Source organism: Schistocerca piceifrons, chromosome 11 (genome assembly GCF_021461385.2).
Source record: "Schistocerca piceifrons isolate TAMUIC-IGC-003096 chromosome 11, iqSchPice1.1, whole genome shotgun sequence".
In the NCBI taxonomy this organism is placed as follows: Eukaryota; Metazoa; Arthropoda; class Insecta; order Orthoptera; family Acrididae; genus Schistocerca; species Schistocerca piceifrons.
Window position 1 is genome coordinate 96,673,782 of NC_060148.1, and position 17,070 is coordinate 96,690,851.

Below are 17,070 nucleotides of genomic sequence, written 5' to 3' on the forward strand. Positions count from 1 at the left end.
TGTTCGGTAATTTTCACATCTGTCAACACCTTCTTTCTTTGGGATTGGAATTATTATATTCTTCTTGAAGTCTGAGGGTATTTCGCCTGTTTCATACATCTTGCTCACCATATGGTAGAGTTTTGTCAGGACTGGCTCTCCCAAGGCCGTCAGTAGTTCCAATGGAATGTTGTCTACTCCCGGGGCCTTGTTTCGACTCATGTCTTTCAGAGCTCTGTCAAACTCTTCACGCAGTATTGTATCTCCCATTTGCTCTTGATCTACATCCTCTTCCATTTCCATAATATTGTCCTCCAGTACATCGCCCTTGTATAGACCCTCTATATACTCCTTCCACCTTTCTGCTTTCCCTTCTTTGCTTAGAACTAGGTTTCCATCTGAGGTCTTGATATTCATACAAGTCGTTCTCTTATCTCCAAAGGTCTCTTTAATTTTCCTGTAGGCAGTATCTTACCCCTAGTGAGATAAGTCTCTACATCCTTACATTTGTCCGCTAGCCATCCCTGCTTAGCCATTTTGCACTTCCTGTCGATCTCATTTTTGAGACGTTTGTATTCCTTTTTGCCTGCTTCATTTACTGCATTTTTATATTTTCTCCTTTCATCAATTAAATTCAATATTTCTTCTGTTACCCAAGGATTTCTACTAGCCCTCGTCTTTTTAGCTACTTGATCCTCTGCTTCCTTTACTACTTCATCCCTCAAAGCTACCCATTTTTCTTCTACTGTATTTCTTTCCCCCATTCCTGTCAATTGTTCCCTTATGCTCTCCCTGAATCTCTGTAAAACTTGTGGTTCTTTCCTTTTATCCAGGTCCCATCTACTGAAATTCCCACCTTTTTGCAGTTTCTTCAGTTTTAATCTACAGGTCATAACCAATAGATTGTGGTCAGAGTGCACATCTGCCCCTGGAAATGTCTTACAACTGAAAACCTGGTTCCTAAATCTCTGTCTTACCATTATATAATCTATCTGATACCTTTTAGTATCTCCAGGGTTCTTCCATGTATACAGCCTTCTTTCATGGTTCTTAAATCAAGTGTTAGCTATGATTATGTTGTGCTCTGTGCAAATTTCTACCAGGCGGTTTCCTCTTTCATTTCTTAGCCCCAGTCCATATTCACCTACTACGTTTCCTTCTCTTCCTTTTCCTACACTCGAATTCCAGTCACCCATGACTATTAAATTTTCGTCTCCCTTCACTATCTGAATAATTTCTTTTATTTCATCATACATTTCTTCAATTTCTTCGTCATCTGCAGAGCCAGTTGGCATATAAACTTGTACTACTGTAGTAGGCGTGGGCTTCGTATCTATCTTGGCCACAATAATGCGTTCACTATGCTGTTTATAGTAGCTTACCCGCATTCCTATTTTCCTATTCATTATTAAACCTACTCCTGCATTACCCCTATTTGATTTTGTGTTTATAACCCTGTAGTCACCTGACCAGAAGTCTTGTTCTTCCTGCCACCAAACTTCACTGATTCCCACTACATCTAACTTTAACCTATCCATTTCCCTTTTTAAATTTTCTAACCGACCTGCCCGATTAAGGGATCTGACATTCCACGCTCCGATCCGTAGAACGCCAGTTTTCTTTCTCCTGATAATGACATCCTCTTGAGTAGTCCCCGCCCGGAGATCCGAATGGGGGACTATTTTACCTCCGGAATATTTTACCCAAGAGGACGCCATCATCATTTAATCATACAGTAAAGCTGCATGCCCTCGGGAAAAATTACGGCTGTAGTTTCCCCTTGCTTTCAGCCGTTTGCAGTACCAGCACAGCAAGGCCGTTTTGGTTATTGTTACAAGGCCAGATCAGTCAATCATCCAGACTGTTGCCCTTGCAACTACTGAAAAGGCTGCTGCCCCTCTTCAGGAACCACACGTTTGTCTGGCCTCTCAACAGATACCCCTCCGTTGTGGTAGCACCTACGGTACGGCTATCTGTATCGCTGAGGCACGCAAGCCTCCCCACCAACGGCAAGGTCCATTGTTCATGGTTAGTTAGGTTTAATTAGTTCTAAGTTTTAGGCGACTGATGATCTGAGTAGTTAGGTCGCATAGTGCTCAGAGCCAATTGAACCATTTTGTTAATGAAATAAATAAATAAAAATTCCCTGGGCATTCCTGCGATACCCTAGTCTCTGATGAACACTCACCGTCAAGGACAACTTACTGTGTTCTACTAAATGGTTCAAATGGGTCTGAGCACTGTGGGACTTAACATCTACGGTCATCAGTCCCCTAGAACTTATAACTACTTAAACCTAACTGACCTAAGGACATCACACAACACCCAGTCATCACGAAGCAGAGAAAATCCCTGACCCCGCCGGGAATCGAACCGGGGAAGCGAGAACGCTACCGCACGACCACGAGCTGCGGACTGTGTTCTATTATTTAAGTATTCTTCGAGCCAGTCGGTCTTATCTGAGCTTATTCCATATGCTCACTCCTTCGTTAACAGCCTGCAATGGGGCCACCACGACAAATGTTTTCTGGAAATCTAGAAATATGGAATATGTCTGTTCCCCTTCATCCATAGTTCGTAGTGTATCATGTGAGAAAAGGGCAAGTTGAGTTTTTCAGGGGTCTTGCTTTCTAAAACCATGCTGATTTATGGATATAAGCTTCTCAGTCTCAAAAGAGTTTATCATATGCGAACTGGGAATATGATCAAGGACAAAGAAGGGTGATAGGGGGGGGGGGGGAGGAGGGGAAGGGGTAGACTCACCCAGAGACATGGAAGAAGTGGCGGTCAGGAGAAGAAACGGACCACGAAACGCGGGAGAAGGCTTTATGCAGTGATGGGGGGGGGGGGGGGGATGTCGTTTAGGACGTATATTCAATCCCCACTCATATTAAGCAATTGCGAAGCTTTGTCGGGTTTATTAGTAGTCAATAAATTGCAAAAAACCGCGTTTCTCAGAAAAGTTCAAGGACAGGTTTTTTTTTTATTCCTGGGTTTGCTATGCTAAAAAGAAACAGATGTTGTTTTTATTCTACCTGGTACCTGTGCGTCCTTGAAATGGCCATGTTTCCGTGCAAAGTCACTAGGCGGCAGGGCAGTGCATAGCAACACACTGTTTGAGTTCTTGGCGCATTAGTTACGGTAACCCAATAGATGCTGATTGTGAGCTACAAGTGAATATCTACATCTACATCTACGTGGATACTCTGCAAATCACATTTAAGTGCCTGGCAGAGGGTCCATCCAACCACCTTCACAATTCTCTATTATTCCAATCTCGTATAGCGTGCGGGAAGAATGAACACCTGTATCTTTCCGTACGACCTCTGATTTCCCTTATTTTATCGTGGTGATCGTTTCTCCCAATGTAAGTCGGTGTCAACAAAATATTTTCGCATTCGGAGGAGAAAGTTGGTGATTGGAATTTCGTGACAAGATTCTGTCGCAACGAAAAACGCCTTTCTTTTAATGATTTCCATCCCAAATCCTGTATCATTTCTGTCATACTCTCTCCCATATTTCGCGATAATACAAAACGTGCTGCCTTTCTTTGAACTTTTTCGCTGTACTCCGTCAGTCCTATCTGGTAAGGATCCCACACCACGCAGCTGTATTCTAAAAGAGGACGGACAAGCGTAGTGTAGGGAGTCTCCTTCGTGGGTCTATTACATTTTCTAAGTGTCCTGCCAACAAAACGCAGCCTTTGGTTAGCCTTACCCACAACATTTTCTATGTGTTCCTTCCAATTTAAGTTGTTCGTAATTGTAATTCCTAGGTATTTAGTTGAATTTACGGCTTTTAGATTAGACTGATTTATCGTGTAACCGAAGTTTAACGCGTTCTTTTTAGCACTCATGTGGAAGACCTCACACTTTTCTTTATTTAAGGCCAACTGTCACTTTACGCACCATTTCGAAATTTCTTCTAAATAGTTTTGCAGTTTGTTTTGATCTTCTGATGACTTTATTAGTCGATAAACGACAGCGTCATCTGCAAACAACCGAAGACGGTTGCTCAGATTGTCTCCCAAATCGTTTATACAGATAAGGAACAGCAAAGGGCCTATAACAGTACCTAGGGGAACGCCTGAAATCACTTCTGTTTTACTCGATGACTTTCCGTCCATTACTACGAATTGTGACCTGTCTGACAGCAAATCACAGATCCAGTCGCATAAGTGAGACGATATTCCATAAGCACGCAATTTCACTACCAGCCGCTTGTGTGGTACAGTGTCAAAAGCTCTCTGGGAATCCAGAAATACGGAATCGATCTGAAATGTCTTGTTAATAGCACTCAGCACTTCATGTGAATAAACAACTAATTGCGTTTCGCAAGAACGATATTTTCTAAACCCATGTTGACTGTGTGTCAGTAGACCGTTTCCTTCGAGGTAACTCGAACACAAAATATGTTCTAAAATCCTGCTGCATATCGACGTTAACGATATGGGCCTGTAATGTAGTGGATTACTCCTACTACCTTTCTTGAATATTGGTGTGACCTGTGCAACTTTCCAGTCTTTGGGAAGTTCTGCGTTAAGTTCGCGAAATCCCCTAGTGAAACGTGGACAGTGATAAAGCAAGCATATGCAGTGGAGGCACTTTGGAAGTCTTGTTTTCGAGGTACACGAAAGGTTTCGTGACGGCAGACATTCGGTGCAAGATGATCCCAGAACTGGTCGCCCATCTTCAGCACGTACCGATGCATACGTGTACCGTGTAAGGCAGTTATTGCAAGAAGACCGTCATGAAACTATGTGTGCGATATCAGTAGAACTTAATTTGAATTGTTATGTGTGTCATAAGATTTTATACGGAGATTTGGGGAAACATACCCGCCAGGTTAGCCGAGCGAGCTAACGCGCTGCTTCCGGAACTCTGGTAGGCGCGCTGGCCCCGGTTGGAATCCGCCCGGCGGATTAACCACGAAGTCCGATGTGCCGGCCAGCCGGGTGTGGTTTTTAGGCGGTTTTCCACATCCCCCTTGGTGAATACCAGGCTGGTCCCCACGTCCTGCCTCAGTTACACAGCCTGCAGACATCTGAACACTTTCGCACTATTCCACGGATTACACTAGTCGCAGACAGTTGGGGTACACTAATCCCTTCTCGGGGGGTACGGGGTGGCGGCAGGAAAGGCATCCGGCCAACCTTCAGCTAACATTGTCACATCCGATTAACCATGCCAAGCCTGCGTATCCACGGGATAAACGGTACAAGCAAAAGAAGAAGAAAAAGAATTTGGGGAAACAGGAATTTAATGCAAAGTTCATCCCTCACACTTTAACAAACAAACAGAAAATCGCAGAATTTCTGTTCAACTAGTGTAGAGAGCCAGACGTAGTCCCACATTTGTGTCAAAGATCATTGCTGGGGATGAGAGTTGGTGCTACATATATGACCCTCACATGGAGCATCAAAGTGCTGAATGGTAGATTCCAGGATCACCAGCCTCGAAAAATGTCGAACGACAACCTTCGAGAAGAAAGCCAATGTTGATCGCATTCTCCGATAGTAAAGGACTAGTTCACCATGAGGATGTTCCTCCACGTCAAACAGTGAACCAAACTCATTACGTCGAAGTCTTGAAACGTTTGCGACAAGCAATTCTGCGTTGCTGCCCTGTTTTGTGGCATTCTCAGGGCTGGCTCTCAGTGGACGAGACTGCAAGATCCCACACTGCTTTATCTCTTACCGCGTTACCAGGAATTCTGTTATTGCTATCCTCACATCCGCCATAATCGCCCGACCTGTCACCTTGCGATTTTTTTCTTGTTTCCGTGAATAAAACGGCAACTGAAAGAAAACCTCCATCGAGATATCGCAGACATCCATCGGGATTTGACACATGACCTTACGAGCCTACAGTTGAAAATTTCTCTGGCAGAAACGCCGGCAACTGTGTATAGATAGCCAAGTTTAGTTAGTTACGTGTTCCATTGATCTATAGCACGGAAAACTGTTATGATGTGAAACGTGTGAAATGCACAAGAAATGCGCACAGGAAGCAAGGTTTTTTTTGCATTATAGTGTTATAGCTAAATATTTCTATTATCTATCCCATTCCCTTAAATGGCACAAAATGCATATACTATATCTCCAGATTTATTTACTCATATTCAAGAATTCATCTGTGGTATAGAAGGAGTTGTCAAGGAGGTATGATTTCAATTTATTTTTGAAACTATTACTGCTGTCTGCCAGACATTTTACTTCATCTGGTAATTTATCAAAAAGTTTTATAGCAGCATATTTTACCCCTTTCTCTGCCAAAGATAGGTTGAGTAAAGGATAGTGTAGGTTTTTCTTTTTTCTGGAATTGTAATCATGAATGTCGCTGTTGATTTTAAACTGGTCCATGTTGTTGAGAAAAAATTTCATTTGTGGCGTTCGCTGTGTTATTCAGTGGTTTGGTATTTAACTAATTTGTAAATGAAAATGATAATCTTATTTTATTACATTGAGTAATTACTAAATAATTTTTCTCCCATCTAAAGATTTGGTCAAGTTGCTAAAGAACTCGAAGTTAACATTGTGTTAAAGTGTTGTCTGTAAGTTGTGTAAGTGTCACTAAATCACAGTTCATACAACAGATTCTATACAACTATTGATTATGATGGAAAGTTATCTTCAGCAAAATGAACATTAAAACCATCGAATATCAGCCGCGCACAACACTGACGTATGTTACCTGAAACAATATTCTTCGTAACTCGTGTGTAATTAATTTCGGCTCCATACATCAGCTAGAAAAGTTTGTAATAAGGATCGTGCTATGAGCACTGTTTTTAAAGAACCAATCTGATTCGAATTATTTTCATTAAAATGAGTTCGGGAGCACCGGTGCACATTTATTTTTACACATTTGTATTACCTTCGGCATTTATATCTGCAGAGTTTCGTAATTTGAATTTGCCGCTGAGATAATTGTTAAGATGGCGGCAGACAATTGATAGAGACTTTCTATTGTTAGAGCAAATAGGATAAGTATTTGAAATGCTTATTAAACTTTACTCTCGTATTGTGCACTATTTAGAGTTCATCGACCAAACATTTGATTTTTTTCTAAGGAAAACATAGACAAAAAACGCGATACAAATCGCTATCATCAATGGCTACGCTCCTTGCAGCAGAAAGAAATAATTAACACAGATAATGCTTACTGAGAGAGGAATTAAAGTTACAAGTAATTATTCACTCATATTTATAATAATTATGAACTCTATTCTCAAGTAATAATTAACAAATAATTACAATTTCTTAACAGACCTCAGTTTGATATGCGTCCTGAACCTACAAAAGCCAACCAGCAAAAGGTAAAAACAAAGGAAGACAAACGCAGATCATAAAAGGAATTTACAGTTATCATTGTCTTTGTATGATACATATTGATATGTCCAATTACATCATAAAATATTATATAAATAATTAATATTTATCATAATTTTCACTGTTTTTTCATATGTTGAATAGATAATGTTTATAATTGTTAGAGGCATAATTTCCTCTCGTCGCACTGTAGCTAAAATTTATCTCGTGGATGTTACACATTCCTGAGTAAATGTACTGTGAAGCAGTTGTAAGAATTCCTAACCTTTTAAACAGATGCCTAGAAGATGTGCTACTCTGAACCCCACACATTATTCTGACTACTTTCTTTTGAGCAGTGAATACCTTTTGCCTAAGTGTTGAGTTGCCCCTGAATATTATTCCGTATGACATCGGAGAGTGGAAGTATGTAAAGTATGTTAGTTTACTAATTTCTACACCCTCGAAATTGGCAATTATTTTGATTGCAAAAGTTGCTGAACCTAGTCACTTTAGGAGGTCCAAAATATGAATTTTCCAATTAAGATTCTCATCTATATGTACACCCAAAAACTTAGTATGCTCTACCCTGGCTACTGACTTTTTCTGATGGGTTATGTTTATTGAAGGAATTATACTTTCTGCAGCAAGGGGACTACTTCGATCTCAGCTGGGATCATTACTTGGTAAGTGCAAGTTTCAGTTTTTTTAAAAACCTGTCCTGGAACTTGTCTCACAAACCCACTAGCATCCCTGCGGCACATGGAAATATACTGGACGTCAGATTAGAACAAAAGAGCAACGCTCCGCGCAACGACAGTTATTTTCACGCGGCGAGGTTACACAATCGTCCGACATTGTGGCGATTTTCGCAACGGGCGCGCTATCTCTGCATTACGGCGGTAAACAGGTCTATTACAACAGCCGCAGCTTTCGCTTTGTTAGATAGCGGAAGTCCATCATCATCGCGCGCGAGACTGAAACTGATCGAGTGTACAATATTAGCTCTGATGTTCACCCATCTCTCTTTGGCGCTTTAGCGCTCACCGCATTTAGCACAACCTTTTTTTACCACTCCCAAGATAATACGAAGGGCGTCCAATAAGTAATGGAAGACATTATTCTGCGAAAGAAGGTTGGTTTTACAGTAGATCCCCTGTAATCCGACCTTGGATGGTCCGTCATTCCGGTTAAGCCGTCGGCACACGGACCGTGCTGTCGAGCGTTAACGTTGAGCGTGCGAAGTCCAACGTGCTGCTGAACGCTCAGGAACGATGCGACTTGTGCACACGGTACGTGGGCCCCAACGTGGTATACGCGATCGCAACGCACTCCGGCGGCAGTTGAGGGATGTTTCTAGTTCGTAAATCACACTGTTTACTCAACGGGCATTAGGGAATTAGATTAGGAAATGAGACACTTAAAGTAGTAAAAATATGTTCAAATGTGTGTGAAATCTTAAGGGACTTAACTGCTAAGGTCATCAGTCCCTAAGCTTACACACTACTTAACCTAACTTATCCTAAGGACAAACACGCACACCCATGCGCGAGGGAGGACTCGAACCTCCGCCGGGACCAGCCGCACAGTCCATGACTGCAGCGCCTCAGACCGCTCGGCTAATCCCGCACGGCACTTAAAGTAGTAAACGAGTTTTGCTATTTGGGGAGCAAAATAACTGATGATGGTCGAAGTAGAGAGGATATAAAATGTAGACTGGCAATGACAAGGAAAGCGTTTCTGAAGAAGAGAAATTTGTTAACATCGAGTATAGATTAAGTGTCGGGAAGTCGTTTCTGAAAGTATTTGTATGGAGTGTAGTAGTCGTGTATGGAAGTGAAACATGGATGATAAAAATGGTTTGGACAGGAAGAGAATAGAAGCTTTCGAAATGAAGAAGAATGCTGAAGAATGCTGAAGATTAGATGGGTAGATGACATAAATAATGAGGTGGTTTTGAATAGAATTGGGGAGAAGAGGAGTTTGTGGCACACATTGAGAAGAAGAAGGGATCGGTTGGTAGGACATGTTCTGAGCCATCAAGGGATCAGCAATTTAGCACTGGAGGGCAGCGTGGAGGGTAAAAATCGTAGAGGGAGACCAAGAGATGAATACACTAAGCAGATTCAGAAGGATGTAGGTTGCAGTAGGTACTGGGAGATGAAGAAGCTTGCATAGGATAGAGTAGCATGGAGAGCTGCATCAAACCAGTCTCAGGACTGAAGACCACAACAACAACAACTCAATGGGGGCGCGTAAAATTACCACGTTAGCTCTATTAAAATGCACATTTCCTCCATCGTCCACGAAAAGGAAAGTATCATGTCCAATCAATAAGAACACAGGTTTATAAGAGTTCCATTACAAACAGTGGGCTACAAATTTGGAACACAAGATAATTATTTCATCATTCCCACATTTTAGTAAAACCCCAAGGTCAGTCTTACTTGATCACTCTTCCTACCCAGTAGCAGAATCTTTGTGACATGTGAATTACGAAGCGTAAAAGAAGGAGCAAATATCTTTATACAAGTAGCGCAAGCTGTCCAGTAGATTAAGCCAATCGAACAAAGTCACCCCTAAAAACAAGGTGAACTTATATTTACATGACATCAAATATTATAGCATATACTTATATTAAACTAACAATAAAGTATCAGAACCTAATAAAAACGCGAATGCTAGGAAAAAAATTTGGAAGCGTTGAGACGCGAATCACTGCCTCAACAAAAAATTATCGGACAGACGTTACTCATAACGCTTTTTTTCTTTTTCTTTGTTTCGTTGTTGATCGTTGTGTTTGGTCGTTGCGGACGTCACATGACATCCGTTAAAGTTCGTTTGTTGATCCTTCCACTTAGTTTTTTTAATTACAGAGGCCAACCAGCCCTCTGACATAAGTCCAGAATCGTATAGGTTCGCAACAGTTAACGCTAAACCATCAACATGTTTCTTGTACTTAATCATATTATGTTACCCCTACTGAAAACGTTAATCGTAGATAATTATGTTACTAATTGAAATTTTATTATAACAAACTGTACCTAGAACAATGCGTTTTGGGTGGATCTTTAGTGTGTCACTGCCTTCAAATAGCCTACTCTCATAATACGCAAGTTACAGTAATTCTTTTGCCACGAATGCATGCTTCTCATTATTTTATTGGAACGAATCACACAACAGGTTTTCCAGTGATTCTTAATTTGCTGGTGCTCAGAAACGGCATATGTACATATAGGCTTGAAATAAATGCCAATATGGCGCCTCACAACTCTGTACTGAAGGGAGACGGCGTGCGTGTGACGTAGGTGGCGTTGTGCCATCTCATTGGTCAACGCTCAGACGCACGCTCAGGCTATCTGACACGCCAGATATCGCCCTGCCATTCGGAAAGATTCCCGAACGTGCTGTTCCACGCTATGACGTCAGAAACTAGGCACGCTCAACGCTCAACTTTCGGATGCACGGTCCGTGTGCCGACGGGTTTCGTCCGACCATGCTCAGGCTCGGGAGCCTGTGCCGACTTCTCACTGTCTGGACGCCTGTCGGGCCATTGTTGCAGTGTCTATCGCTGTGAATATTGTTGTACTGTGCGTTATTGTGCAGTTTTATCCTCTATTGGGATTAAAAAACTTCGTTGTTTGCTTTATTCCGTGTTCTCTACAGTACTTATTACTGTAGATTCATTGTGTGTACAGTTGTCTGTTTTTCAGCATGTCTGGATTCAAACGTAAACACGTAACTCTTTCACTAAATGAAAAATTAGCAGTGCTACAAAGATGGGACGAAGGAGAATCGCTCCAAAAAATTGCAAAGGAACTGAAAGTAGGTGTTAAAGATAATTAAGGCTTGGAGTTAGAATCGGAAAGACATTGAATCCTATACAGTTACGATTGATGGTGAAAACACTCTGAAGAATCGCAAAACATTAAAAAAAGCCTAAACTTGAACTGCTTGATAACGCATTGTGGATGTGGTTTTATCAAGAAAGAAGGAACTCCAATATTCGGGCCAATTCTCAAAGTTTTGCACAAAAAACTGGAAGCCGAAAGTAAATTTGCAGCCAGTGAAGGCTGGATTGATCGTTGGAAAGCTCATCATGGTGTGCGATTTGTTTCTATTTTCGGTGAAAAACTATCTGCAGATGCCGCAGCTGCTAAGGAATTTCCTCTTAAGTTTCAAGAAATTGTAGAAGAAAATGAACTCTGCCAAGTGTATAACATCGATGAGACGGGACTGAACTTTGAATGTTGCCAACAAAAACGCTCGCAGCTTCAAATGAATCCGTGGTAGGAACGAAACATATAAAATAAGTCATTCCTTGTAGCAACACAGATGATACACACAAGCCCCCCCTTGTTCGTCATTGGCAAATCTAAGAAGCCAAGGGCATTCAAAAATATAAACTTATCTTCCTTGTCGGTTTATGACCGCAATCAAAAATCTGCTTGGATGGGCTGCAACCTTTTTAAATCCTGGTTTTTCGACGAGTTTGAGCCATCGGTCGAAAAAGACTTGAAACAAAAAAGTCTGCCTGTTCGTATTCTACTGCTGTTGGATAACGCACCATCACATCCATCTGAGGAAGATTTGGTGAAAAGGGACATAAAAACTCTCCTTCTGCCTCTTAATGTGATCTCACTCATCCAACCAATGGATCAGGGCGTTATCGAGTGGTTAAAAAGACGATATCGCAGAAAGTATATCAGCTCAATCTTGGAAAAATCTGAAGGAGGTCATAACTTATTTGAGGCAATGAAATCCCTGAACATCAAAGATGCTGTCTACACAATCGCTGCAGCATGGGATGAACTGAAACCTGACACACTACGGAAATCGTGACGTAAGCTTCGGCCACAAGTTATGACTGAAAATGAGCGTGCCGAAGATGAGCAAAACAACGACGCGCCGGAGATCGTTAAAGATCTACAAACTCTGCAGCCGAACGTCCCTGGGAATGAAGTTGAAGAGTGGATCAACGAATGGGACAAAGCCTGTGACACTTGCGAAGGGCTCAGTGGCGACCAGATTGTTGCCGCTGTTAGCCAGAAACTGCGAATGAGGACTCGGACGGCGAAGACGAACCCCCCACCCCCCACCAGGATTTCACACAACGATGCAAAAAACGCTTTTGACCTCGCCCTTATAGACATCGAGCAGAAACCAACTTCAGCTCCAACGGACGTTTTGTGGATAAAAAAAATTGAGCGAGACTGCAGCTAAATCTAGAATAACATCAGCTAAAAAAAATGTATCACTGACTTTTTTTCCAAGTAATTTGTTTTCGTTTTTACTGTAAAAACAATGCATACAGTATGATAATTTCTTAGTATATACATATAGTAGTTTATTTCTTTGTAAAAAATTTCTTTTTACGAACTGTGCTATAATCATTTTTTAGTTTACAGTATATATCGTTAGGTACAGTACAGTACTGCAATTTGTTCGTCGTTTTTCCTTTTAAGGCCAATACATACACTACTGGCCATTAAAATTGCTACACCAAGAAGATGACGTGCTACAGATGCGAAATTTAACCGACAGGAAGAATTGCTGTGATATGCAAATGTTTGGCTTTTCAGAGCATTCACGCAAGGTTGGCGCCGGTGGCGACACCTACAACGTTCTGATATGAGGAAAGTTTCCAACCGATTTCTCATACACAAACACCAGTTGACCGGCGTTACCTGGTGAAACGTTGTTGTGATGCCCCGTGGAAGGAGGAGAAATGCGTACCATCACGTTTCCGACTTTGATAAACGTCGGATGGTAGGCTATCGTGATTGTGGTTTATCGTATCGCGACATTGCTGCTCGCGTTTGTCGAGATCCAATGACTGTTAGCAGAATATGGAATCGGTGGGTTCAGGAGGGTAATACGGAACACCGTGCTGGATCCCAAGGGCCTCGTATCACTAGCAGTCGAGATGAAAGGCATCTTATCTGCACGGCTGTAACGGATCGTGCAGCCATGTCTCGATCCCTGAGTCAACAGATGGGGACGTTTGCGAGACAACAACCATCTGCACGAACAGTTCGACGACGTTTGCAGCAGCACGGACTATCAGCTCGAAGACCTGGGGTCACCCTTGACGCTGCATCAGAGATAGGAGCGCCTCCGATGGTGTACTCGAGGACGAACCTGGGTGCACGAATGGCAAAACGTCATTTTATCGGATGAATCCAGGTTCTCTTTACAGCACCAGTGTTTGGCGACATCGCGGTGAACGCACATTGGAAGCGCGTATTCGTCATCGCTATAATGGCGTATCACCCGGCGTGATGGTATGGGGTGCCATCGGTTACACGTCTCGGCGATCTCTTGTTCGCATTGACGGCACCACGAAGATGACGTGCTACACACGAGAAATTCAACCGACAGGAAGAAGATGCTGTGATATGCAAATGATTAGCTTTTCAAAGCATTCTCACAAGGTTGGCGCCGGTGGCGACACCTACAACGTGCTGACATGACGAAAGTTTCCAAGCGATTTCTCATACACAAACAGCAGTTGACCGGCGCTGCCTGGTGAAACGTTGTTGTGATGCCTCGTGTAAGGAGGAGAAATGCGTACCATCACGTTTCCGACTGATAAAGGTCGGATTGTAGCCTATCGCGAGATTACTGCTCGCGTTGGTCGACATCCAATGACTGTTAGCAGAATATGGAATCGGTGGGTTCAGGGGGGTAATACGGAACGTCGTGCTGGATCCCAACGGCCTCGTATCACTAGCAGTCGAGAGGACAGGCATCTTATCCACACGGCTGTGACGGATCGTGCAGCCACGTCTCGATCCCTGAGTCAACAGATGGGGACGTTTGCAAGGCAACAACCATCTGCACGAACAGTTCGACGACGTTTGCAGCAGCACGGACTATCAGCTCGGAGACCGTGGCTGTAGTTACCCTTGACGCTGCATCACAGACAGGAGCGCCTGCGATGGTGTACTCGACGACGAACCTGGGTGCACTAATGGTAAAACGTCATTTTTTCGGATGAATCCAGGTTCTGTTTAAAGCATCATGATCGTCGCATCCATGTTTGGCGACACCGTGGTGACGCATATTGGAAGCGTGTGTTCCACATCGCCATACTGGCGTATCAGTTGGCGTGATGGTATGGGGTGCCATTGGTTACACGTCTCGGCTACCCCTTGTTCACATTGACGGCACTTTGAACAGTGGACGTTACATTTGAGATATCTTATGACCCGTGGCTCTACCCTTCATTCGATCCCTGCGAAACCCTCCATTTCAGCAGGATAATGCACGACCGCACGTTGCAGGTCCTGTACGGGCCTTTCTGGATACAGAAAATGTTCGACTGCTGCTCTGGCCGGTACATTCTCCAGATCTCTCACCAATTGAAAACGTCTGGTCAGTGATGGCCAAGCAGCTGGCTCGTCACAATACGCCAGTCACTACTCTTGATGAACTCTGGTATCGTGTTGAAGCTGCATGGGCAGCTGTACCTGTACACGCCATCAGAGCTCTGTTTCACTCAATGCCCAGGCGTATCAAGGGCGTTGTTACGGCCAGAGGTGGTTCTTCTGGGCATTGATTTCTCAGAATCTACGGACCCAAATTGCGTGAAAATGTAATCACGTGTCAGTTCTAGTATAATATATTTGTCCAATGAATACCCGTGTATCATCTGCGTTTCTTCTTGGTGTAGCAATATTTAATGGCCACTAGTGTATAACGTCGCCACGCATCGGAACTTCATGAAACTATAGGGGCTGAAGCAGGAATATTACACGATGTGCAACAAGAAACCCAGAATTTTTTGAAGTGCAAGTGGCCGAGGAACAAATGTGCTGCAGTACTTATTGAACGACCATCGCATATTCCTAACAGAATTACGTGAAGCGGTGGAGATTCCCTTTGGTATACAGAAAAAATGAGTAAGCTTCTTTAGAAGCATTTTAGTTTGGTTATTCGCTCCTTCAGTGGATCATAATGGCGATATCTCACAGTGATGCGGTACGTGTCACGCGTAATTCTAAAAAAATGTTCAAATTTGTGTGAAATCTTATGGGACTTAAATGCTAAGGTCATCAGTCCCTAAGCTTACACACTATTTTATCTAAATTATCCTAAGGACAAACACACACACCCATGCCCGAGGGAGGACTCGAACCTCCGCCCGGACCAACCACACAGTCCACGACTGCAGCGCCCGAGACCGCTCGGCTAATCCCGCGCGGCGGTAATTCTAAAGTATTTTTGGGGTAAGGTCTTATGGGACCAAACTGCTCAGGTCATCGGTCCACTACTTAATCTAACGTAAACTAACTTACGCTAAGGACAACACACACACCCATGCCCGAGGGAGGTCTCGAACTTGCGATGGGGAGAGCCGCACGGACCGTGACAAGGCGCCTCAGACAGCGCGGCTACCCCGCGTGGCGTAATTATAAAGCAAGCAGGAATAAGATTATGGAGAAGGACAGTTTGTTAGTGATTTAGTTACATGTTCCACACATCATCTCAACAATTCTTTTCTCGATATGGAGGTTCGAGTCCTCCCTTGGCGTAAGTTAGTTTAAGTTAGATTAAGTAGTGTGTGAGCCTAGGGACCGATGACCACGGCAGTTTGGTCCCATAGGAACTTAACTCAAATTTCCAGTTTTTTCGATATGGAACGAGCCAGTTTACATAATCTGTATACTCGATTAATGTCCAAATTAATGAACATATTATTATTTCTCAATGACCTTTAGGCCTATATCACTAACGTCGACTTGCAGTAGGGTTTTGGAACATATACAGTATTCGAACATTATAAAATACCTCGAAGAAAACTATTTATTGACACGTAGTCGCCGGCCGGAGTGGCTAAGCAGTTCTAGCCGCTACAGTCTGGAACCGCTACGGTCGCAGGTTGGAATCCCACCTCGGGCATGGATGTGTGTGATGTCCTTAGGTTAGTTAGGTTTAAATAGTTCTAAGTTCTAGGGGACTGATGACCTCAGAAGTTAAGTCCCATAGTGCTTAGAGCCATTTGAAGCATTTCACAAGGTCGTAGTCACGACCGCTCACAACAACCTCTGAAAGACTATACTGGTGCAAATTTGCAACCCACCAGATTACCTTAAAGTAAAAGCTTTAACTATTCACACTATGCACTCTGTAGGAGGAATGGAAATGGTAAAAAATACTAAAATTAAAAGATTAACTTGCCATCGTAGGTGCAACTTGATTTTAACTTCTAAGAAAAGTCTTACAGCGGAAGGGTGCCAACTTTATATACTAAAATGACCATTTAAATAAAAGCCCATGAAATGCAATCTTATATAAAATTATACAAGGTTGGCCAAACGAGTTAACGTGGTCTACAGTACACGTATACCGCCTCTCAAGACGATAGGCAAGATAAAAAGATATTTCAGGAATTAGGCCGTTACACTCCAGGCAATGAATTCGTTAACACATGACAGAGGCATCTCCGAACGACAGACACTAACTGCCTAACAAATGCGGACGAGAGACAGACGAGCAAGCTGGGGACGAGAGACTGACCAAGTAAACCGCAGTTTATGAGAAGTTAAGTGATTGGTGGTATGTTGTGTGATTTACTCTTAAATTACACATCACCAATCACTTACCTTCTCATAAAGTGCGATTTCTCGAGAAGACCTGGCGCAGCACCACCAAAACGCTCTCCCGAACCGTCCGCTGCCAGCCGCTTCAACGGACGCAGGAAGGCGCGCCGACCTCCCGTCTCACGGCGTCGCAGCTCGCGCCGGCCAGACCTACGTCGTGGGTTGACTCCTGTTGCT